The sequence below is a fragment of the Pleurodeles waltl genome, chromosome 4_1 (genome assembly GCF_031143425.1).
Source record: "Pleurodeles waltl isolate 20211129_DDA chromosome 4_1, aPleWal1.hap1.20221129, whole genome shotgun sequence".
NCBI classification, from domain to species: domain Eukaryota; kingdom Metazoa; phylum Chordata; class Amphibia; order Caudata; family Salamandridae; genus Pleurodeles; species Pleurodeles waltl.
Window position 1 is genome coordinate 776,904,042 of NC_090442.1, and position 25,774 is coordinate 776,929,815.

Genomic DNA, 25,774 nt, shown 5'->3' on the forward strand with positions numbered 1-25,774 from the left:
GTTGTGCAACATGCAGCATGCCACTACTATCTGGCAGACCTTCTGGGGTGAGTAGCACAGGGATCCTCCTGGAGGCACCTGAACCTGGTCTTCAGGAGGCGAAAGGTCCTTTCAATGATCCTTCTGGTTCACCCATGTGCCTCATTACAATGTCCTTCTGCCATTGTCCTCGCATTCCTCACAAGGGTCAGCAGCCATGATAGGTTTGGGTAACAAGAGTCATTTGCAAATATTGAGGGACAACATTTAGCCACACACTATTCTATATGGCCAACACCATAGGCATACTCCAACATATACTGGGTGGGAACCAGGGCTCGCCTATTATCCACACACTGTGCCTCTGTAGTTGGGCCATCACATTTGGGGTGCTGCTATTCCTCAGGACAAAGGCATCATGCACCGACCCAGGATACTTAGCATTGATGTGGGAGATGTACTGGTCTGCCAAGCACACCATCTGCACATTCATGGAGTGGAAACTCTTACGATTCCTGAACACCTGTTCATTCTGGTGGCGGGTACAAATGTGATATGTGTTCCATCAGTCGCACCAGTTATATTGGGGATATGTCCCATTGCATAGAATCCGGCCTTCACAGTGGCCAAATCCTCAAATTGGGGGAAAGCAATGTAGCTGCACATGTGTTTTATCAGGGCAGACAACACTCTTGTTAGCACGTTTGAGAACACTGGCTATGACATTCCTACTGCCAAGCCCACTGGCACTTGGAAAGAACCAGTTGCCAGGAAATGGAGCACTGATAGCACTTGCACAAGAGGGGGGATCCCAGTGGGGTGACGGATAGCAGATATCAGGTCAGGCTCAAATTGGGCACACAGCTCTGTGATAGTGGCCCTGTCCAGTCTATAGGTGAGTATTATGTGCCTGTCCTCCAGTGTAGCCAAGCACACCATGGGTCTGTACACTGGGGTATGTCTCCGTCTCCTATTCATCTGCAGCGGTAGGTATCTAAGGGACACAAGAGTGAGTAGGCTGTCACGAACTGAACAATGGAGCCACAACAGCAGTTCTAAATGTGCAAACACATTATTGGACAGTGTAATTAGTGAAGTATGTGCCTGTTTATCCTGTGACGCAGCACTAATCGATAGGCCTGTTCACCCCCCCCCCGAAATGGCAACCACCTGTCCTATGTGTAGGGACAGGTGGAAGTGAGGTAATGCATCTGACGTTGTGTGCAGTGGCGGTAGGCGGTCATGAACCGCTGTCCAATTCCTCATTGGTTAATATTGGGTCCTATGGGGTACAGTGTCCAATGGTGATCTACGCCAGCAGTGACGATATGCACTGTCGCGGACATGCCTTCCATTTTCTATCTGATTCCTCACTTGTTTCCTGACCTTCCATAGAAAGGAGATGACCTACACTGCATGTGCTGCTGTGACCTGTGTCTGGAACCTACCAGGGCCCAGGTGACCGGGGAAAGGGCCCCAGCCTTCACTTCTGAGGAGTTGGATCGACTGGTGGATGGGGTCCTACCCCAGTATGAACAGTTGTATGGGCCTCCAGACCAACAGGTGAGGACACCTTGTTCACAATGCGTGTGGCATGAATGCATGGAGTTGTGTGTGAAGGCCTCGTGTAAAGGGGGTGGGTGGATATCCTTTTGGCGATATACATGTTGTGAGCTGGGCTATGAGTGTGCCAATGGTGATGCAAACGGGTATGGTGGGCCATTTGTGTGACAGGCTGGATTGTTTGTCTAATGGTGTTCTCCTGTCTGTATTGCCTCTGCAGGTCATCGCCCATCAAAAGATGGGAATATGGCGTGCCATTGCCAAGGAGGTGCGGACCCTGGAGGTCTATGGCAGATGGAGCACCCACTGTCGGAAATGGTGGAGGACCTGAGACGCTGGGCACGGAAGACCGTGGAGGCCCAGCTGGGGATGGCCTCCCAACGAGGAAGGAGTGCCCTTCAGACCCTGACCCCCTGATGGCCCGCATACTGGCGGTGGCGTACCCTGAGCTGGATGAGCACTTGACGGCATGACAACAGCCACAAGGGGGTGAGTACCATGGCTATCATTACAACTTACGGCTGTTGGGGTGGTATCCGGGTTGTGGTTGTGTGCCCTTGGGTGCCCCTAGGCAGGACCAGATATAGCAGCGTAGGTCCTCTGGTGGCTAAGGGTTAGAATGTGAAATACAGCTTGCCTAGCTTGTTAGTATTCACTCCTGGGCAGGGCTGCATGGGTCACAGGTGTGCTGCAGTTGGCGGTGTGTGCCCCACCTCAATCCTTGGTAACTAGCCATTTCACTGGTAATGCCATGCATAAGTGCGTAGGCCTGTTCCCTGTGTGTGAGGGTGCTGTGTACGCCAACAGTAGTGGTGTTGGTGCAGTCATTGACCCTGTGTATCCTTTGTCTCTCCCCCCCTTTTTGTTTTGTCATTGTGTCCTTGTGTGCATTAGCATCATCTGGCAGAGGAGCAGAGGCACCAGCGACGGAGGGAGCTGCATCCCACATGGGCCTGGAGGACGAATCCACCAACGGTGAGGGCACCAGTGAGACGGTGAGGCGAGGGGAGCACCATGACGGCGACAGGAGGGGAGACCACAGACAGTGACTCCTCCTCTGATGGAAGCTCCCTGGTGGTGGTGGACACCCTCTGTGCCCCCCCTAACAACAGGTACAGCCACCACCCCCGACCAGCACTGCCCTCCCAGCAGCCCCTCAGTGTGTTTCCCGTGCCCGCTCACCCAGGAGGGTGGGCTACTCCTTCGCTCCAGGCACCTCAGGCCCTGCCCCAGTCAGCCCTGCTGCCCTCAGTAAGGAGGCTATTAACCTCCTGAGATCCCTTATTGTTGGGCAGTCAACCATTCTGAATGCCATCCAGGGTGTTGAGAGGCATTTGCAACAAACAAATGCATACCTGGAGGGCATTCACTCTGGCGTGGCAGCCCAACAGGGAGCATTTCAGGCTCTGGCCTCCGCACTGATGGCAGCCATTGTCCCTGTCTCCAGCCTCCCCCCTCCAACTTCCTCTACCCAGTCCCAATCCCCTCAACCCCAGCCTATCCCAAGCACACCTTCAGACCAGCATTCACCCAAATCAACACACAAAAGTGGCTCAGACAAACACAAGCACCACACTTCCTCTCACAGGCACTCACACAAGCACCATCCCCATGCAGACACACCAACATCCACTGCCTCCACTGTGTCCCCCTCCTCGTCATCTACCTTCCTCCCAGTAGCGTTTCCACCCACACCTGCATGCACTACATCCTCATTCACTACCTCCATCACCAGCACGTCCATCACAACAGACCCCTTACTGGCAGTCACCACCCCCACATCTATGCACACGTCCCCTGTATCCTCTCCCAGTGTGTCTGTGATCCCCCCTCCCAAAGTACACTAACACAAGCACCTACCCACCCAACAGCAATCCACCTCACAACAGCATCCAGCCCATGCACCTGCACCCAAACTCAGCAGACAGACACCTCCTACAACCACTCCCTCTTTCTCTACTCCCAAACCCTCTCCCTCTTCCCACCCCAGTGTCCCTAAGAAGCTTTTCCTGGCAAACATTGACCTGTTCCCTACCCCTCCCTCGTCCTTCCCCTCGGGCCAGGGTGGCCAGAACCCAGTCCAGCACCTCAGCCACCCAGTCGATGTCCGCTGTGGTTCCTGCAGCTATCAGAGGCTCAAGGGGGGCACCTGTCAGTCCAGCCAGTGTGCCACCAACCCCTGCCAAGGACAAAGCCATTCCGCCACCTGACAAGGTGAAGGGGGGGGACAGCATCCAGCAAGGGGAAGGAGCCACAACCACCAAGCAAGGCCACCTCAACGACTCCAGGTGCCAGACCCAATGTCACATCACCATCTGCCAAGGTGAGGAAGGGGTAGAAAACACCAGCCAAGGCACTTCAGCCGTCCGAGGCTTCAGGTGAAGGCCTGGTGGCTATCAGCACAACCGCCAGCACCGCCACCTGCACCGCGGCCAGCACCACCACCAGCCCCGCCGCTAGCACTGCCGCAAGCACCGCCACCTGCACCACCACCTGCACTGCCGTAAGCACCACTACAGTCAGCAGCTTCAGTGGGCAGCCGTTCAAGGCTGCAGGAGAAGGGCTGGAGCCTCCCTCCACCACTGGTAGCACCACCACCTGCACCACGGCCAGCACCGCCACCTGCACCGCCGCTAGCCCCGTCACAGGCACCGCTGCAAGCACCGCCACCTGAACCGCTGACAGTAGCACCACTACCAGCAGCAGCCCCTGTGGGCAGCCGTCCGAGGCTGCAGGAGAAGGGCTGGAGCCTCCCACCACCACCGGGAGCACCCCCACCAGCACAGGCACTACTACTAGTTTGCAGCCATAGCCGCCGCCGGATGGAGTCTAGCCCTGCCTCCATGGACTTACATGCAACCTGGTCCCTGCAGATCATGTGCCTCAGACACCCAGGTGAGGTACTGTGAACTGCCACACCCCAAGTGTTGCATCACTGGGCACAAAGCCCCCTCCAGAACCAGTGGAGAAAGGCATCCACTCACCCTATCCTTGGCAGGATGAAGAGCACTGGGCACAAAGTCACCTCCAGAACCAGTGGAGAAAGGCATCCACTCACCCTATCCTAGGCAGGATGAAGCACACTGGGAACAGAGCCCCATCCAGAACCAGTGGAGAAAGGCATCCACTCACCCTCTCCTTGGCAGGATGTAGCACACTGGGCACAAAGCACCCTCCAGAAGCAGTGGAAGAAGGCATCCACTCACCCTATCCTTGGCAGGATGAAGCACATTGGGCACAAAGCCCCCTCCAGAACAGGTGGAGAAAGGCATCCACTCACTCTATCCTTGGCAGGATGAAGCACACTGGGCACGAAGCCCCCTCCAGAACCAGTGGAAGAAGGCATCCACTCAGCCCCTCCTTGCCAGGATGAAGCACACTTGGCACAAGGCACCCTCCAGAACCAGTGGAGAAGCTGTCCACTTGAGAGACTGTGGCCTTGCACTCCCCACGACCAAGCAGTGGGCAAACCACCCACTAGAGAGACTGTGGCTTTGCACTCCCCAGGACCAAGCAGTGGGCAAACCACCCACTAGAGAGACTGTGGCTTTGCACTCCCCAGGACCAAGCAGTGGGCAAACCACCCACTTGAGAGACTGTGGCCTTGCACTCCCCAGGACAAGCAGTGGACAAACCACACACTAGAGAGACTGTGGCCTGCACTCCCCAGGATCAAGCAGTGGGCAAACCACCCACTAGAGAGACTGTGGCTTTGCACTCCCCAGGACCAAGCAGTGGGCAAACCACCCACTTGAGAGACTGTGGCCTTGCACTCCCCAGGACATCGCTGTCGGCATGGAGCCCCCTCCAGTAGCAGTGGCGTTATTCCATGTTCCGGCTGAGGTGCCTCCCCCCTTTCCTGTCCCCTGAGGTGCCTGTGTGTTTTTGAACTGATGCCCTTGCAGTGTTCTCTCCGTATTGAGGTAGGAGTCAAGTGTGGGCTTGGCCTATGATTTTTGGCCCAGTGGCCCACAGACATTTTGAGTGGACAAAGTACCACCTTATGTACATATTGTATATTTTTGTAAATACTGTTTTTAAAATTATTACGTATATCTGACTATTTCTAAAATATCACTGATTTGACTTTATTCCATTTGTCCTTATGTTCCTCCAGGGGGTTACCGGGTGTAAATGTAATGTTGATGCATGTGTTTCTGTGTATGGTGTTGTCGGTGAGGGTGGGGGTGTTGCATGTGTGTCACTCTCTTTTTCCTCCCCCGCTGTGTACTAGGCGCAGTACTCACTGTGGTCATTGCTGCTGCCGTTCGTACTCCTGGAAGATGAGGAGGTAGACCAGCATGGGGAGGACCTGCAGCTCGGGCTCTATGGCATCCTGGTTCTTCGTTGAGTGTCGAGAGGTGTGTGGTTCCCCTTCTGGGTACTGTTTCCGCCATGGTTTTGATGGCGTTGGTACTGCCCCAGAAAAGCTGGCGGATGGGCGGGTTGTGATGGGGTGGGCAGTACATTGACTTCTGCCTGTCTGTTGGCGGTTACCTCTGCAGTGTTTGTTGCTACCGCTGTGGAGGTCGGAGTGTTAAAGTGGCTATATGTAGTGGCGGTTTCTGCCGTGGTCGTGATCACATTCCTTTTACCGCCAGCCTGTTGGTGGTATTACCGCCGCTTTAACACCAACCACCAGGGTTGTAATGAGGGCCAGAGAAAGCAAAAACAGAGTCAAAGCTTCCATTGTTTGGGTCCCAGTGTGCGGACGGCTCAGTCGCTATACCAAGTCCAATTTAATAAAAGCATGCAAACTAGAGAGGTTGTGCCGGAACACAGCATTTGAGAGGGGTATTAGGGGGGACACCAAGTGAAATAGAAAGACTAGGCCCTTGTGGTACTGTGCTCTGCGGATTTTAAGATTTACTTGAATAGGAGCCAGCAAAGGGAATCCATAACCCGAGAGACATGGTCAAATTTGGCTAGGTCAGAGAAGCAAAGATCAAATTAATTTTAATAATCTAGATCGAAGAAAACACACAGACCGACCACTGGATTCAAATCTGTCACCAGGTCACCATGAATAAAAGGACAAATCTTCCTTGAGGTGTGCAAATCCTGTATCTCAGACATTTTGCATCAGAAGTACAAAAGGCAACTTCTGGTCAAAAGTCACTCCCAAATTCTTCACCATCTATCCTGGGAGAAGAAGTGGGCCAGATGGCTTGAGTCAAAAGTTATAGAACCAAGCCTCATAATCCCTGCCAACGATAAGTATCTCAGTCTTGTCAATGATTAATTTAATAACTGATTTATTTATGTTTCCAATTTTATATCGTGCCCAACATGGCCGAAGGCATCAGAGTGCTTTACAACACACAGGATACAGGTTTACAGCGGGTTACATTAATAGTAGTTAAACTCAGATATTTACATCAGTGTATGGATATAGGAGTTACCACAAGAGACAGTTACAACAATAGGGCAGAGGACATGAACAGTTAAAAGAAGGCAGATCAGGGCACAGTGGAGAAAGTAAATAAGTCTGATTGTTGGTGAATTAACCAAGATGTCTGTCAAACATGAGGAGCTTGAGGTCCTTTTTGAAGGTTGCTAAGCAGGTGGTTAAACGGAATGAAGGAGGCAGAGGGTTCCAGACTCTAGTGGCACTACCAGAGAATCACTGGCTCATGTATTGCTCTTGCCTTAAGGTGGGGGCGGTTCCACAAGCAGGGATTGGGCATCTCTGGAACCCCTATTTGCTCCAAGGGTTTTCAGTTTCTCGTTTAAATAGGGGGATGAGGAGGAGTGCTGCACTCTGTGGGTAATGCAAGTGATTTTGAATTGGGCCCGTGCTTGAATGTGGAGCCATTGGAGGGTTAGCAGGACAGGGGAAATGTGGTCAAATTTCTTGAGACCTAAGACAAAACAAGCTGCAGCATGTAGTGTTGCTCTCAGTGGGCCTACATTAAATTTGACACTGCGTGAGAGAAGGGCAATTCCATAGTTTAGTCTAGAGAGAACGAGAGTATGCACCACTATTTTGAGGTCTTGTTCCGGAATCAATTATCTGATGCCCCAGAGCTGCCTAAGTTGTTGTTGTGAGCTGTTGGCCATGGGTGCTATGTAGCTGTGAAGATTGAGACTATGACTGTGACAATGATGGAGCAGCCTTTGAAGGCATGAATCTTGGCCATCCATTCTTGCCCTGGCGTTTTTGCTTTCAAGGGTGAGGACAGAAGAAATTCTGCTTTAATTGGGTTGAGTTTTGAATGGTGGTTGGACATCCAGTTTTGAATCTTTACGGTGTATTTGACAGCAGAGCAACATCCTCCGGGGATGAGATTTCCCAGTATATTTGGGGTATTGTCTGCATAGAGGTGGAAAAGAATCCCAGAGTTTCTGACAATCAAACATAGTGGTTTTAGGTAGACGTTGAAGAGGGTTGAGGAGAGGATCGAACCTTGAGGGACACGTTGTGAACTCTGGCTGGTCTCAAGTACGAGTTGCCTATTTTAACAATTTGAGAATGGTTGGATAGGTAAGAAAAGATCCAGTTGAGGACAGTGCCTTTGTGTCTCATGCTTAGTTCAAGAATACGAAGGAGGTCATGATGGTTGACAGTGTCGAATGCGACGGATAAATTTAGAAGGACCAGGAGTCAGGAGTTGCTGGAGTAGAGGATTCGAAGGGAGTCATCAACTATTTGGAGGCTTGCGGTTTCTATAATTTGACCCTGGCGGAAACCTGATTGGAGAGTGTCTAGGAGGTTGTTTGGATGTGTGAGGCCAGTTGGGAAACTGCACAACTTTTGATGACTATGCCTAAAAATGGGAGTGTGGCAACTGGGCAGAACGTGTTCAGATTCTCTGTTTTTTCAAGAGCGAAGTGACTTGGCCCAATTTTAGTCTTTCAGGGAAGATGCCCTGTTTGAGAAAGGATTTGACCATGGTGGTCCATATGGGGAGCAGGTGTGTGGCAAGAGATTTTCTGATAGAGCCTGGAACAGCATCCTGATGATGGTAAGAGGGTTTTACTTTGGACATAGTTTGTTGTATGTCCTGCTCAGAGATTGGAGAGAAAGATGACCATGAATGTAGTGCCTTGCATGCTAGAGGCTAAACTGTTTCAAGGGAGTTATTGATGGGAAGCAAAATATGGAAAGAAATCCATGAAGTCGTTGCAGCGGGCCACGGATGGCTTAGGAGTCTAAGTGACAGAGGTGTTAGTAGACTGTACAATAACCTTGAACAGGCTTTTCCATCTGTTCTTTGCAGAATTCATGAGGGCTCTGATATGAAAGGATTTGGCTCTGCGGATTTTGTCTTTGTATTGTTTTTTTCACTTTGCGAAGCTCAGTCACACTCAGGAAAGAAGGTGTTGATTCTTTCTCGTTATTTTCTGATAAGTTTTCGCTCTTCATAAAGCTCTTTAGAGAATCAGGGCCTACAGGGTTTTGGTCTCGATAATTCATACTTCAGGGGTGTACATTTGTCAATAAGGAATTCCATGCAGGAGTTGAACTTGTCGGTGGCCTTGTTGATGTCAAGGTGGGGTGTAATTGCAATTAGGGTGGGAAAGGCCATGATGGCCATGGGTTCTGTGTCAAGGTTGGATGTGTCTCTAAACCATATTTTCTCTTTCTTGGGTTGCCAAAATGCTTTGGTGTAAAAGCCAGTTAGAGAGAACAGGATCTGCATATGATCGGACCAGTCAACTGGGATGGGGTCATATGTCTTTAGGTAGGGGGAACTGGAGATTATCAGATCCAGAATGGAGCATTTGTGGTGTGTAACATTCTCAAAGGTAACAAAACAATAAGAGACGTGAAGCAGGAACTGGTGCAAATTTCAACAGTGTGTAAGACGCCAAATCACTGTACTCTACTGCACTCCAGGGCCTAAGGAAATAGTTACAAAATGAAAACGTCAAGTTGGGGAAGATGATAACTATTGCTGTTCATGAAGGTGTGTGTAGTGAAGTGGCAGGGAATACACAAAGTACCATCTGATAAGTCATGTCATGGAATACACAAAACAGTGACAAACAAAATATAACAAAATATTAATTGTACACACCACTTAACTTTGTAAATAGTGGAGGAAAGGAAAGTATATTGTTCACCTTAAATCAGCACCATAAAAGCAAGATGGCTTCCAATGCCCTGCCCTATGACCAGTGTGCTTGTGAGAGTGACAGCTTCCAATAATACCATTCCATGGAAGATGCACTTTAAAGTATGATACGCTGTATTTGCTGCTGAAGTTTTCAGTCAGAAGAGATAAGGCTGCATAACAAAAGTATCCATTACTTGTGTAATCACTTCACAAAAAATCCCTTCAGATTTGACCTTCCCCTTGTGCTTGCACCACGGGTCTCCCGGCCAACTTGAATATTTGTAGTGTTCCTTAACTATGGCTAGTGTGCTGAATAGAATACCTCACTGCCTAGTCGGTGTCTCACCGGTGAACTGTCAGGGCTTGGAAGTTCTCCAAGAACACCAATATCACAAGCAAACCCTTATTTATCCTAAAGAGAGTAAGTTCTACATTATTAATTGCTCCAGGAGAATATATTTAAGCACAGCAAACAGTAACACAATGAATTGCACTCGCCCTAGCACAATGGTCATGCCTGTCTTGTATTAGGCCACACAAACAATACAGGTTTCATCAATCAAGTTAAATCTTAAAACATTGCAACTTAGTTACTTCGTTGTTCTTCTGTGATTCTATCACAAGGCAAATATAATGGGAGGGCTCACGAGCCACTCGGTAAATACTTTTCATTGAATCACTCTTTGGTTTACAGCTCCTCTGACAAAGTTGTTTTCACCAATGACATAGCTGAAGCTTATTATTAACCACAAACGTTTTGCAGTCCAATCGCTTTATTATTGTTATTCTTTGTTAGTGGGTTTTCAGTGCTGTGTGGAGTGTCTAATAAAATGAGAGCACTTTATTTGATAGCATTCAGTATCCAAACACAAACGTATTCCCTATTTTCCCCTCATCATGTAGTATGCTTACTACTTCCTTGAGGTACACGTGGGCATAAAAGAGTTGCATTTTTTCTATATAGCCGTCATAAATCAATGACAAATTGGTCAATCTATCAGAAATAGCTGTGTATTTAAGTACCCATCATCACAGGTAAAAATGGCCCTTCAGCTCCATGTAGAGAGGTATTTTCCTGGGGAATATGAGGCTCCCATGGTGACTCTCTAAGTCAACGGTGAGACGTGCAATGACAATAAATATGAAAGCTTATTTGGCATTCATGCTTCCAAGCAGGAATCACTAGAGATTGGGAGGAAAGTGGTTAAGGGAGGTATGCCAAGTAGGATTCAGTTCGGATTTTTTTATTGCAACTCGTAGCTCTCGAAGAGATTTTCACTACACAAACATCCTAGTTCGAAGGAGATGATGGTGACATGCCATAGTTATGGATAGTGAGCTAAGTTAAAGAGAGTGTAGCAGTTTTGATTTGTCTATAGAGTCCGTGTTCAGACTCCGGTAACAGCCCTTTTCTTTTTTCTCAGGGCGACAGCGGTGGGCCTTTAATGTGCCTGGATAGAGAATCCAGCAAATACATTGTGATTGGTGTCACGAGCTGGGGCAGTAAATGTGCACAGTCCCAGAGGCCTGGGGTGTACATCAAACTACAGATGTTTACTGATTGGATCAAAAATGCCATGCTTGTTACTGAACCAAGAAAGGTGGATGATTCTAATACTTCTACTGAGCCGGATGAGAGTGAAGATTCTCTCTCCTCCTCAGAGACTGCTACTTCTAATGCTAGAATATCCTCTGGATCTATAAAGGAAGCTGTGCCCCTATCAACTCTGCCATTATCTGTTAAACCTAATGGAAAATCTTCTATTCCACAGCCCGTGTCTCTAGTTTCTTCTCCCAATCGTCCTCAAAGCTCAGTATCGATCATGCCAAATGAAAACCATTCTCCCCTGAAGTACAATGATCAATTCCCTAACCTCAAGCCTCATGAAATTTCCATAACTATCAGGATTCATGAGACATTTTCAAGCCCAGCATCTGACATATCTCCCAAGAAACCCATGACATCATCGCCTGATATCCCTCCTTCTCCCCACAATCCTCAAAGACCTACAACTGTCACAACGCAAGTGAATCCTTCAAACCCGAGCTCTAACAAACACCTTCCACGTTCCAATTCTCCACAAAGCCCTGTGTCAGTTGCATCTCCTGAAATCCTTTCTAAAGCAGAGCCTGTAAGCTACATTCCTCCCTCTAATCCCTCTCAGATGCCGCCATCTATCATATCACAAGAAAATATTCCTAACCAAAATGTTGCAAGTTCATCCACCTCCCCAAGCACTCCACGCTCCATAGCACCTGGCATATCCTTCAAACCCCCTTCTAGCTCAAAGCTTGTAACACCTGAAACTGCAAATTCTCATTCAGAGACTGCGATTACTACAAGCACACCTCTTACCCCAGAGTCAACATCTTCTTTGTTAACATTATTTAAGCCAAATCTTGTCAACCTCCCAAAAACAAGTTCCTCTCCACAGATTGCCTCTTATGATACATCTAAGATTCCACCTATGCAGACACCTTCCAGCACATCATTACAGACCTCCCAGCCCAGCACAACAAATCCTATTACGAGCCAGTCTCTTTTAACTCCACTAAATTCAGCTTATCCACATATTAATGTCCTCCGATGGTCACTCTCACCCCGACAATTCTCAACTGATCAGATGCCCCCCTTCACCTCATTGCCTGATGAATCACATCCTGTCTCTTCAGAGAATACTTTCAAACCAAAGCCCACCATGCCATCTCTCACATCTACACGCAGTCATCAATTGCAAAGTACAATGCTGTCAGCATCCTCTTCCTATTCACTGTCATTTTCACTACAGATAGCTGTCTCACCATGGTACCCCTTCAAAGCACAGTCTGGTTTCGAAATGCATACTGTGACCTCCAGGAAAATGTCTTCCTTCTTGTCATCTTGGATTGCACTTCTGGTAGATTCCCCAAGTTCTTCCTTGACTCATCAGCCTGTTTCCTCCTCATCTTCCACTTCTGTTGAATCAACTTCTGCTGCATCCTTTCTGAATCCCAACTCAGAATATTCCCAACAACCTCCAAAATAAACAACCGCAGGACCGACATTGAATATTTCCACAGACAGTAATAACAAAGTGAACCAACCACCTGGAAGAACCTCCAGTCATTCAAGCTGATGAGGAAGAATTTGATATTTTTGGCAGTTAGGGCATTTGTTATAATAAAACATAGATAAAAGTAAGGATCCTTTCAGCTAAATGATATTCATATTCTTCATCTGTCATTATTAAATTTATCATCAAACCCTTCCCCATGGCCTTTGTATTGTGTATTGTCCATGATCTATCTTGTGCACCAGATGTGTCATTGATTTTCAAAGTTGATACTCTTGGCCAACCTAGCCCTGCTACTGGAACCTTCACAGATGGCTAAGTGCACGCAAAAAGAGGATAAAATACTCTGAGATCAACTATTATATCTCATGCAAGGATGCCATAATCTGAATGTAAGAAGAAAACATTAAAAAAGAGTATCAAAATAAAGAAGAGTGACAACAGAAAAGGACTAAGTAATGGTCACAGAAAGACATGTATACACATTGGACAGAACATACTTCAGTGTACTTTATGAATTGCTGTGCATTATAGGCATATGGGTATTTCTTTAAGTATTATTTCTGTAAAATGGACAAAAACTTACAAATGTACAATTATCACTACAGTCACAGATTTGGACACTATAACTATAAATGATGTGCAAAACCAGAAACTTCTCTGTGACTCTTTTACTAAACCACTAATGCTGACTTGCTCCTTTATTGAAAAACCTTTCTTCCTTAACTAACGTCCTTATAGCAACTCTGGAAAATATTTGTAGCTGAGTTGCACATTGTTATCTAGGGTGTCTTAGAACATACTATAATCAGGAAAAAAATCACCTTGAATGAGAATCTGGTACTCCTGCATGTACAGAAGGGGTAAGAAGGAGTAAGACTGGAAATTAATTTTTTAAAAATCACTGTTTCTGTAAGAATTTTGGAGCACCCTTATTCAAGTTTCCCTCCATGCCCCCGAGTCCATCATCTCTCTATATAAAGAGACTGAGAAAAAAGAGGTCCCAAAACACTTCCTCCCCACCCAAATTTCAAAAAGAACATTAGACAACGATACAAAAAAAAACAGCTGAACGGAATTACACCAACCTGGCAGAAAGCTAGATGTTTAACCAGAAAGCTTGCTTTTTATGATTTGGTGTGGATCTGTTCAGCCATTTTACAGAAATTAAGGTTTGAACAACAGTGATATCTGTTGCCGAGAGACTCCCACAGGAGTACAACGGGGGGAAAAAACTGAGCATTCTGATTGACAGGAACAAGCAATATGATTAGTTATCTGCAACATGAGCTGAAATCTTGCGGCAACCATTATAGGATTCAGGCAGGGATACCCTAACCCCCTAACCCTAGTCGTGTGGGGGGGTCAAAAAGAAATAATATATATTTTTTGGGTTGTCGCAGAACCGCAGGACTCCTGTGGAAGCCAGCATTGTGTCCTGTGGGAACAAAAATAAGTAGAGTGGGGATTTGCTGCTCATGGGTGAGTTGGTCAACCGTGGGACATTGGCTGCAGTGGTTTGCCCACCTGCAGGGGCTTGGACACATTGCATGGCCCCAGGCAATGCCATGGGGCCAACTCCCTGCCATATAGATGCAAAGGCTGTGCACGGCGAGGGGTGGTCCACCTGCGGAAGGGGGTTGGCCACAGATATATCATCATAACATATTATTTTGTTAGAAACAACATAGATATTGAGTGAAAAAAACAAAGTTTAAAATGGATTTATTTTATTTTAGGTCTTCTAGTAATGAAAAAAGTTTTAAAACCAAAATTAGTTATGAATTTGGGAATTTAAAAATTAAAGTGATATGATTGGATGAGAGAGCATTTTGCTCCCACTGTCTCTTTTGGACCTGCAAATCCAAGCAATGAGAGAAAATCTTGTGGCAGCCATTTCAGAATTCAGGGCATCACCCCGGTGTCCTGCAGTTAGGATAAAAATATAAGTGGACAGGTTAGGAACACTCTGGTCCGAAGGCCACAGTGGGGGGACCCCGTGTTACCTCATGCTTAAAATATTTTTTTCTAAATACCCTAAAAAGTTGCAGTGTTTAAGGGTCCTGAAATGGATCTGCACTTCCCTGATAAACAAAAGACCCCTAATACGACAGCCAGGATCCACGGATCCTCGCTGTTATGTTATGGGGCTTAGGCAAGGTGTGTAGGTGTGTGGTCCCAGGATGCTTGTTGAGGGAAATCATTTGATGTTTTGGGTGCAGTGTAGGAGAATGAGCAACCTTCAGTTTTGCTTTTGTGGATGTGGGCGTGTGTGCAAGTGAGATTGAGGCAGAGCATAGGTGTCTGATGGGATGATGAAAGTGTATGTGGCTGTTCAGGTATTCTGGTCCAGTGTTGTGTAGGGCTTTGTATGTGTGCGTGAAAAGTTTGAATTGGCTGTGCTAATGAATGGGGTGCCAGTGAAGATTCCTGAGATGTGGTGTAATGTGCGTGTGGCATGGGTTGTCGAGTAGGAGTTTTACAGCTGTGTTCTGGATGGTCTGAAGTCTGTGTAGGAGTTGTTTGGAGTTTCTGGGGTAAAGAATGTTGCCTTAGTCCAGCCTGCTGGTGATGAGTGTTTGTGTGACGATCTGTCTGGTGTTCTGAGGCAACCATTTGAAGATCTTTTGCAGCATGCGTATGGTGTGGAAGAAGAAGCTGCACACTATTTTGACTTGAGACATCATGTTCAGCTTGTAATCTAGGATGATCCCTTGATTTCTAGCGTGGACTGTGGGTGTTGGTCCTAGCTCCGACAGTGGAATCCCATGGGGAGGTCTTGTTGACGAAGACAAGTACTTCTGTCTTACTGAAGTTCAGATTCAGGCATCTGGTTCACATCAAGTCTGCTACCATGGTCATGCAGTTGGTGAAGTTGGTTTTGGAGTTGTTTGTTTTGTCCATCAGGGAGAGGGTGGGTTGAGTGTCATTGGCATAGGAGATGATGGTGATGTCTTTTGATTGGATGATATTTGCAAGTGGTGTCATGTATATGTTGAAAAGAATGAAGCTGCAGGATGATCCCTGTGGGACACCATGTACCAGTTTCTTGGTCTCTGATGTGAAGAGTGGCAGCCTGACCCTTCGGGTTCTTCCTTGAATAAGGAACACATCCATTTGAGAGCAGATCCCTGTATGCTAATCTTGTGGAGTCTTCTGATGTGGGGATTGTGGGAGACAGTGTTGAAGGCCCCGGAGTGGTTAAGCAGGATGAGGGCGGCTGTTTCTCCTTGGCCCAGGATGTTTCGAATGTGGTCGGTGACAACGATGAGTGCTGTTTCAGAATCATCCGGGAAAGAGGTGGACATGATAGAGTTGTTGATGATGTGTCGGGAGGTGATGATTAGTGATGTTCCCAGTTTGTAGATGTGGTGGGAGCTTGGGTCCCTTGGAGCCCCTGAGTTGATGGTCTGCATGATTGCCGCTATGTTGTTTATGATGAGGGTTGTCCATTCAGTCAGGTGGACATCTTGGTTCGTGGTGGGTAGGTTAATGATATTTCTGGGGTTGGTTTTGTGTGCAAAGTTGCTGTGGATGTTTGCGATTTTGCTGTTGGATCTAGGATGTCTAGGATTTGCAGAGCTAGGACAAGAGTCATTGGTATGACTCGGGTGAAATCTGTGCTGCATATGGGCAAAGGCTGTGCACCATGGGAGTGGGCTGCTGGCAGGAGGTTTGATGTAGGACCTTGCCACATGCCAAAGCCCATGCACTGAGGGGGTCTATGCATACACAGACGGGCTTTCGGTAAGCCCTTTTTATTCATTAGTCTATTTAAGTTTCATTCACATTTTGCTTTCAGGCACCACAACATGGTGGGCTCTCTTCACTGTGAGTGAACGCATGTTGCATATTTATCTGTGCGCATCTGCCTAATATGTAGTCGACTTTAGTGCAAAACCTAGTTGGCCAATCTCTGCTTACATTTCTTGCTCTTTCTTTATTTTTGTGATGGGTCATTTTATATTTTTTTTGCCAAAATACATATGCTACCTTAAATGGTGGCATTTTTACTTTTGATTACTGATAACTTTTTTGCCTATTACATAGGTTTGCAGATCATTTTTAACAATGTATGTTTGCCAAAGCCAGACATTTTTACTTTGCAAATGCTCGTTAAAACTTCCTTTTTTATGGACATGTCTGTGCATCTACCACCTCTTTGTTGTATCTCCTTTGTAGGGCTGCACAGCTATTAGCATTAACATTATTTGTTAAAACCAGTAGGCATTTAAGAGGGATTTCTATTACACTGTGTTAAAGGCTGAACACTGTTATTTTGTTCCATAGAATCTCAAAGATTACATAGAAAGCAAGGGTTTTATTAAAGATTACCCCTTCCGAATATCTTTCGGGTTGAACATTTGTTAAGTGTTAATCTTTATTAGGCCCCTTCGAGAGGGGTTGAGTATTATTTTGTCAACTGAAATATTGTAACTCTTCGTACTTTTATGACTAATATAGATGATGGCTCTGGGGGAAAGCTTACACTCATTTCAGTATATCTGAGTTGGTTATAATGACAATCAAACAACAACGTTGATAGACTTGACTGATTCACTGGGAAAAGGTATGTCAGATGCAGTAGGTCTAGTTATTTATTGTCAAACATTACATGAAAGGCAGCAGGCTGCCTTTCTTGTTATGAAAAGCATATGAACCAATATACCGATTAGAGGGAGTTGTTAGCAAACTGTGCTACAGCCTGCAGACAGATATTAACATATGGAATCTCAAAGACTTTTGTAGGAGACAATATTTATCATGTTGATTACCCACTCAGACACACCTTGCTGGTAGAAGATTTGCACTGTTAAAATGTGTGTTATGCCCCGGTAAAACAGTTTGCATATTGTTCTGACAACCCTGGGTTGGTTATGAAAACAAGGTATTTTTAAAGGCAGTAGGCCTGAATTACTTATTATGGAAATCATGTTAAAACCAATTTAGGCTAGCTTGTTTCTAGACTGTATTACAACTGTAAAAAGGTATTTTGTTACAGGGAATCTCACAGACTACTTCAGTGGGCAAGGGCTTTATTGTTGGTTGGCCCCTCTGACAAACCCTTTGGGTTGAAGATTTGCAACGTGAAAATTCTTGTTAGGGCCTATTGAAAGGGATTATATATTGTTTTCCCAACTGTAATTGTAGACATATATACATTTTTTTTTACTTTATGCCTAATGGTTTTCAATTTATGTACCTATACAGTAGACCTGAGTTGGTTATGGTGATAAGTGAATGATAACAGCTATGAACCTAATAAGTTTATTTAAATGTGTCATATGCAGTCTATTATAAATCGCTATGACAATGGGTTTATTGTCATTTCATTACTTTAAGTCCTGCTACGTTGAATCTGATTACTTTAGAAGTGTAGGAGAGATAACACAAAACACACATACGCTACTTGAAGTAGCACACATTTATTTAGTAAGTCAAGCAAAGTTCATTATTGCTATGTAAACCAGCAGTTTGTTCCCTCTATATCAATGAGCATCTAATGTTGAACCCCCTCTATTCGCATTGGTTTTACAGGATTCCTGCATGCACTGCTTTGAATGCTTAAACGTGGCAGAAACCAAAGTTCAGATCAGCAGGTTCACAGCTTTCTCAGAAGACCAAAAATGAACCTTGAAAAGATAAAAGACGTGAACCACCAGGTGCTGAGTTAGTCATTTAAGAATCCTTGCTTAAAGGTGCATACTTGATAGTGAGGAAGAGTAAGTCAGAAGGGAGAAGGTTGAGCAGGGCTTTGTATAACATGGGCACAACATGTAAACAGGATGGCAGCTTAATTGTTCAGTATGACCTTAGTTATTAAAGTGGTTTTAAAGCACATTTTCCATGTGTTTTCTCTCTCCCTTTTGCATTTTGAAGAGGAACACTTCAGCATTTAAGTAATCACTCTTAATACCACAAATGTCTTCAGGAGCTCTGAGAGGAAGGAAAGGGACAGTGCCTTTATTAGAGGCAAACCGATGAACGACACACATGTAAATGTGTAGGAGTAACTAAACTAGAACTAAGATAAAGAAACAAGCCAGCAAATTCCCAACAATCTTCATTCCCTTTCCTCTAAAGATACTTTTCAATTATGACCAGACACTGCCCCCTTCTAAATCAACCCATTTTTTTTCTTCAGTTCCTTCACACTCCCCATGGTGTGATCTATTTGTGATGCTAATGGAAGTACTGGGTATAAATGAGCAACAGTCCCCAACAGCTATAGCACACACTACACCCTTGCCAGAAAGGATAAAAACACTAAACCTTTTAATTTGCAACAGGATTGTTCTCTGAGTCCCTAACTGGCCTGAAATGGGTCCCAATGGGAGACCTGTTGCATTTGCAACCTCCTATAAGACTTTAGCAAGGGTCTGAACTTCATGAATGGCCAATCCAATCCTGTGTATGGGGAAACAGGATGGCAAAGAAACAGTCAGTTCCTGAGACAGCTTGCTGCAGTCTCGCAGGATGAGGGAGTCGGTTAGGAGTGTGATGCATGGCAGCGACAATGTAGATTAAGAAAGAGGTTCCAAACCAATCACGGGGCAACCAAGCGTTGTTCCTGCAAACATACTAAGGGGCTCATTCTGACCCCGGCGGCGGCGGGAGCACCGCCGACAGGCCGGCGGTGCCCCGCAGGGCATTCTGACCGCGGCGGTTCGGCCGCGGTCAGATGCGGAAAACCGGCGGTCTCCCGCTGCCCTTGTGAATCCCCCATGGCGGCGGAGCGCACTCCGCCGCCATGGGGATTCTGACACCCCCTACCGCCATCCTGTTCCTGGCGGGTCTCCCGCCAGGAACAGGATGGCGGTAGGGGGTGCCGCGGGCCCCTGGGGGCCCCTGCAGTGCCCATGCCAATGGCATGGGCACTGCAGGGGCCCCCGTAAGAGGGCCCCACTTTGTATTTTAGTGTCTGCTTTGCAGACACTGAAATACGCGACGGGTGCCACTGCACCCGTCGCACCTTCCCACTCCGCCGGCTCAATTCTGAGCCGGCGTCCTCGTGGGAAGGTTGATTTGCCCTGGGCTGGCGGGCGGCCTTTTGGCGGTCGCCCGCCAGCCCAGGGCAAATCCCAAAATACCCTCAGCGGTCTTTCGACCGCGGAGCGGTATTTTGGTGGGGGAAGTCTGGCGGGCGGCCTCCGCCGCCCGCCAGACTCAGAATCACCCCCTAAGTTCTTTACTATGTATCGCGTTGTACAAAACAGTACAGGGCACTTGGAATGAGAACCCTGGTTCTGGGTCATGAAATGGGAGAGAGCTGATGAGGTCACGCTTACTATGTCCTACAAAGATACTTTTATTGCTGATTCACATGCAGAGCTGTGAGCAGCGCTAGCTAGGTGAACAATGGGAGGAACAATACAATGAGCTCAGGGGCCCCCACACCATGGGGGCTAATGTTATGCCACTGTGGTGGAGGCGAGGAGGAGGTGCTTCTTCCAGAAGTGAAAAAGACTCCAAACATAGACTCTGAAGCCCCTCCCAGCATTCTAGCACATGCTAATTCAGAGGAGCTGCTGGGCAGGGCAGCAATTGAAGATACAGCAAGTTCGGACTGGTCACAGTGTGGACGTGTAGTTATCCTTTTGGAGTGGCTGGAGTGGGTCAAGGAAGTAACTCAGGTGTACTTCACACTTGTGTTCAAAGTTAGCAGGATCTGGAAGTAATGTTTCCACCAGGGCCTCAAAGAAGACGTCATTGATTACCTCTTATGTAAATTCCCTCACTAGGCTGAAGGTCATGACAGGCTAAGGGCAGGCCATCCAGAAAGGTTTCACACACCTTTGAATGGAAACTGCAGCAAAATTAAATTAGTGGTCACCAGTACTGCAAAATGATATCATTATTCAGAAGCAGTTCAAGACCAACTGGAGTGTTTGAGAGAAATAACTTGGGACAGCCTATGACTATCTCATAGGACGGGGAGTTTGGCTTTCTTGAACAGAATGGCTCATATTGACCACAGTGCCCAAGGCAGTGTGTCTGGCCACTTAAGGTGGGCTTCATTACAGAGTTTGGCTGGTTTATTCCTGAGCATGTAATTGGATTGCTTACTTTTCACTGAAGATTCTGGCTGATAGGCACAGTGAAAATACTACCTCATTCCTAGAGCCTAGAAAACTGGCAACGGACGAGACTAAGGGTGTCTCCCGGTCACAGAAAAGCCTTATCAGTATCCTGCAATAGGGTATGAAGTCCCTCATTAGCTTTTTGGCAACCCTAAGAGCATCCATCTGAGAGCATGAGAACAAGTAGACAATCATCAATACATAGGAGGTGGAGCAACATTTGTGCATCTGAATAAACCATGCAAACAGGTGAAGGGCCCACAAGGGGATGGGTGGGTGGAGGAATTGATCTAAATCATTTTCCCAATATTGTGGTCATGGCATATGCACATGACTGACATATTTGTTGGGCAACAGAAGGAGAGAAGGGTGCAAACCTGTGGGTTTCTGTGGCACAAATCCCGACACCCCTTCTGACATGGACATTGTCATGATACAAACAGGCATAGTTTGAGAACAAATTTCAAGACCACCACTCTTCCCACCACTTTTCCTGATCCAACTCTCCACACTCTATTAACAGTTCTGTTTGAACCATGACTGCTTTTCATTGTCAGGTGCCAGCTCCTGTAATATAAACAAGTCTTTCAGAGAAGGTACAAGGAATTTGTCAGTGAGCACAATAATCATGGCAATTTCCTGGTTTGTAACAGTTTCATCCGCAAAGGCTTCTCCCTAGGATACCTCGTATTGAGAAGTATTTGACGAGTAGCAAATTCGCCAACCATGTATTGCAGCATGATGACATCTAACAAAGTCTTAACACAAAACTTATTAGAACTTATTTTTAAGGTGTCCCAGGAAAAGGAAACCCCTTTGGATCCAGAAAATCCCAATATTGTGGGCCGTACCAAAGGCATACCAGGAATCAATGAATACAATAGCAATCTAATGCAAAGCTCAAAGTATACGTCCAGGTGAGAACAACAAGTGAGCAGTAGTTCTTGCTCCTCCTCTATAACAACATTTTACTCTCTACTGATGAAAGACAACTAACTAAAACACGCCAAGAGATATACAACACTAACTGCACCAGCACTGGTGAAAAATTAAGACATTTACTGAAGTAAGCTTTGCCATGCACTGCATTTACCATAATGCACCTGAGCGAACTGAGTGTTGCAATGTGAGGGAGTGTGCACCCTCCCTACTTTGTTTGAGAAAGTTCCCTTGACTGAATGAGCTGAAGAGCTGTGGTTGATATAGCTGACCTCAGTGAGTGGTACAGAGACCTGAGAAGACTGTTAGAAGCATTTCCAGCACCTCCAAAAACAAACCTGAAACATGTATGTAGAAATAGGCAGCACTGACTGCACCAACAATGGTGAAAACAAAAGACTGTTACTGAAGTATTTCCATGCACTACAATTTCCATAATGCTTCTGTACTTGGATCTGTGGTAGTGTGCTCTCTTTATGCTTTGAGAGCGCCAAGTACAGCAGAGCGGGCCTGAAGTAATTGTTGGCTCCCCACTACTTTATACAACATGCATACAGCATATCACGTAACAATGTCTAATGTCAGGACAGTTGTGCACTCGACAAATGCAGAGTTTTCATAAAAAACAACCGCAGAATTCGACTATAATAGTAGAATCTCTACAAAGTGGAACTATCAAAGTGGAACCTAATACAATGTTTTCATAAACCTCAGCACATGAAGGAGCAGCAGTTAAAGACCACAAACAATCAAAATAGTTTTTGAATAATCAGGTAATCCTGAGGAAGGGGTATAGGCCAGTTTATGCTTCAGCTGTAGAAACGCTTGCTCTACTTCTTCGGTCCAATGGAAGGGTTCAAGGGTGTCTTTCTCAGCATAATCTTGAAGGGGCGTAACCAAAATTGTGAAACCTAAAATCCATAGTCTATAGTATCACACCATCCCCAAGAAGGTGCGTACCTGAGATGGTGACTGGACTCTGTAATTTACAGATGGCTTTATTCCGGGCTGCCGACAGGTTGCGCATTCCAGTTTAAATATTGTGAAATATTAAAAGGGAATATTGTGACCTTAATATAGAAGAAGGGGGAAACAAAAATGGTAATTTCTCTTTCAAAGACCTATGCCCTTTCTTAGGGAATTCTGTAATAAAATATAAGGAGTCCACCTTGCATAGGTCCTGAGTGGAGACCCGAGCAACAAGTTATCAACATATTGAACAAGAGTGGATCCCTTGGGAAACACTTGTGTGTTGAGGTCCTTTTTGAGCCTTGGGAAAGAATAGATGGTGAATCTGTAAGCCCTTGTGGGAGCCTCTGCCACTTCAGCTGGCCCTAACCAAATTAGTAGGAGCCTCCTCCGTGTCAGCTGTCCCCTACCAAATCAGCATGATAAAAGATATTGACCTTCTTTGCGAATAAGAGTTGAGAGGGAGGCAGAACTCAAGTCATGACAATAATTTTGCCAGGCAGGAATGCATGCGCGAATGGTAGCGGGCCCGGGTGCCACAGGAAAACTAGGTATTGCACACAAATCCTGAACAATTCTGTAGCACATTTTCTTACTCTTAATCAGGTATAAGTGAGTATTGCAGGGACTCATGAAGGGGACAAAGATGTCTTGTTTTATTTGAGCCATGATAAGAGGTCGAATTCCAGCTTTGTTTTCTAGATTTCTTTTTCCTTACCCATTCATCCCTATTCACCGAAACCACTAATACCTAATTTTAATTTACTTTGGTTATATTGAAGTGCACACCATTAGAAGTGAAGATACCATATAATTCAATTTACACCACAATTCAAAACCTGGTAAATTTGAGGGCGAGCGTGGACTCATCAAAAAGGCATGTTGATCAGTTATAGGTCCTAACTGATTGGAAATTGGATCAGTGACATGGTGAGGCACCCTAGTATTGGAAATACCAACTGCATCAATGAAAAAAGAGGAAAACTTAAAAGTCTACAAGCTGACCATCTGGCACTTGTATCAATCAAACTTGGTAAATTTGCCATTAGTCACACACTTTTGATATGAGCTGTTTTGATCAAATGGAGTCAGTGCATTCAGAAGGCAGTTGGTTCCTCTTGGGCTGTCCTTACACTGTCGGTACTGGGACTGTATTACTTGAGTGAATGTGGGGACCTCGGACCGAGTGGCAACTTTAGAAACAAGATAAGCACAGTATTCTTTCCAAATCCAAATCCAAGTCTTTATTTGATCGTTAAAAAGATCATAAAAGCACACAGTAAACAATACAATAATACATCTTAACAGTCACAGTTCATCATTATTTTGAGCCTTTAAAATAAAATCCATCACATAAAAATAACATTAAAATGATATGGAGCTGATCCCCCAAACTCACATCTGCTCCGCTAACTGCCCTCCGTTGATTTTCTACTGCGAATAGCCAGCTTTAGGAAACAACACACGCTAAAGCAGATGTCAGGGCTATTTAAATTTGAAGAAAAACTAAGGCCACTCTACTTTTCCGTAAAGCTAACCTTCTTAATATTGGTTTGAGGCAAAACTGAAAAAACCTACAGTAAAAGGTACAAAAAAACATAAAATGCACCGAACGGTATTCTTCCCTACTATTCCAAGACAAGGGGGCAACCAGCCACCCCACAAACTGGTCCCATCATTAAAACATACTAAGTGTCAAACGCTGCCTGACCTAAATCTGAAGAGAAGCGATGTCTCCCAACAAGTTAACTCTAGGGTAAGATACATAGACATAACGCCTATTGCCAAAACTGAATAAAAATGGTGAATAGCCGGTTTACAAATGGCGTCCTGAACCCTCTGTTGAGCAGCATACTCACCTTTTATCGGTTTTAGTGACTGAACAAGGATTGCTGAACAATTCAGGAAGACCAATATTAGCCTGAGATTTACCAACATAATTAAGCCAGGGGATGGAAAGCCCTTTGTCTAATTTCACACAATATATCATTATTTCCCTGTTAAGACTTGCTTCTTGATTGCACCACACGCTCACCCAGAGCAAGAGTGGCGCCAATGTTATACTGTCTGAGGTATACTCTAAATTCAATTTGGAATGCAGGATGAAATTTGCACTCGAGGGCGGATGATTCATCAGCCTCCTACAAATTATATTTTATTCTAGCTGTTTAGCTGTGATATTTTGATCCCCTCATATTCCAGACCTAGGTTAAAAAAAAATCCCAACACCGCTAAGTGAATTTTTGCCCATTTTTAGGACTGATACTGTTTTCCTACTCGGCCCAGAAGCCATGATGTGTGATTTGCCCAAATTAATTTTCATATCTAAGTTGCTCATAAAAACCAGAAAAGCGTCAACCAGGCTATGCAATGCACGAGGGGTTCTAGCTAGCAGAGCCGCATGATCGGCATACAGTAAGGCCAGGATGGCGGAGTTGGCAATTTTCGGCTTGTCCAGAGTTTAATTTGATAAACAGCCACTTAATCATTTATATATAAAACACAAAGAAGAGGCGCTAATACACACTCCTGCTGCACACCGCTTGCTAAAGGGAAAACGTCAGACAGGTCACCGCACTGGCTGTATCGTTTCCATTGACCCAACTGCCCACAATTAAAGCAAAAACGTCCCGGGGAAGATGCGTCTTCTGGCCATTATCATTGTCCCTGGCAGCCTCCATTACGTCCTTGGTTTCTTTTTTTGTTCATTGTTCCTCTTCCCTTGGCTTTTATAGTTTGTTGAAGTGGTTGTACTTGCAAAGCCATTCATTTTGATTTGTTCAACTCTCTCTCTCCTGCACTGACACACAATGATTGGCGGCTAAACCTTTTGCCTGGCACCCAAAGCAAGCAGGAGACAACTGTTTCTGAACCTAATAACCCTTGTGACCTAATAACCCTTGTGAAAATGTAGCACCTACCAGCTTAATGAGCTTGATCCACAGGCCCCTTTCAAAGGATCGGTGTATCTGTTTGTAACGTCTTCACCAAATCTGACAAGGCTCTACAGCCAATACTATAATGTGCCTAGCATCTACTTTGCCCCTGAAGGTGTTTCATGGCAGTTACACGAATAATATTGACACGGAGACTCTTTCATCTATTTAACGTCTCTTTTATTACATCCACC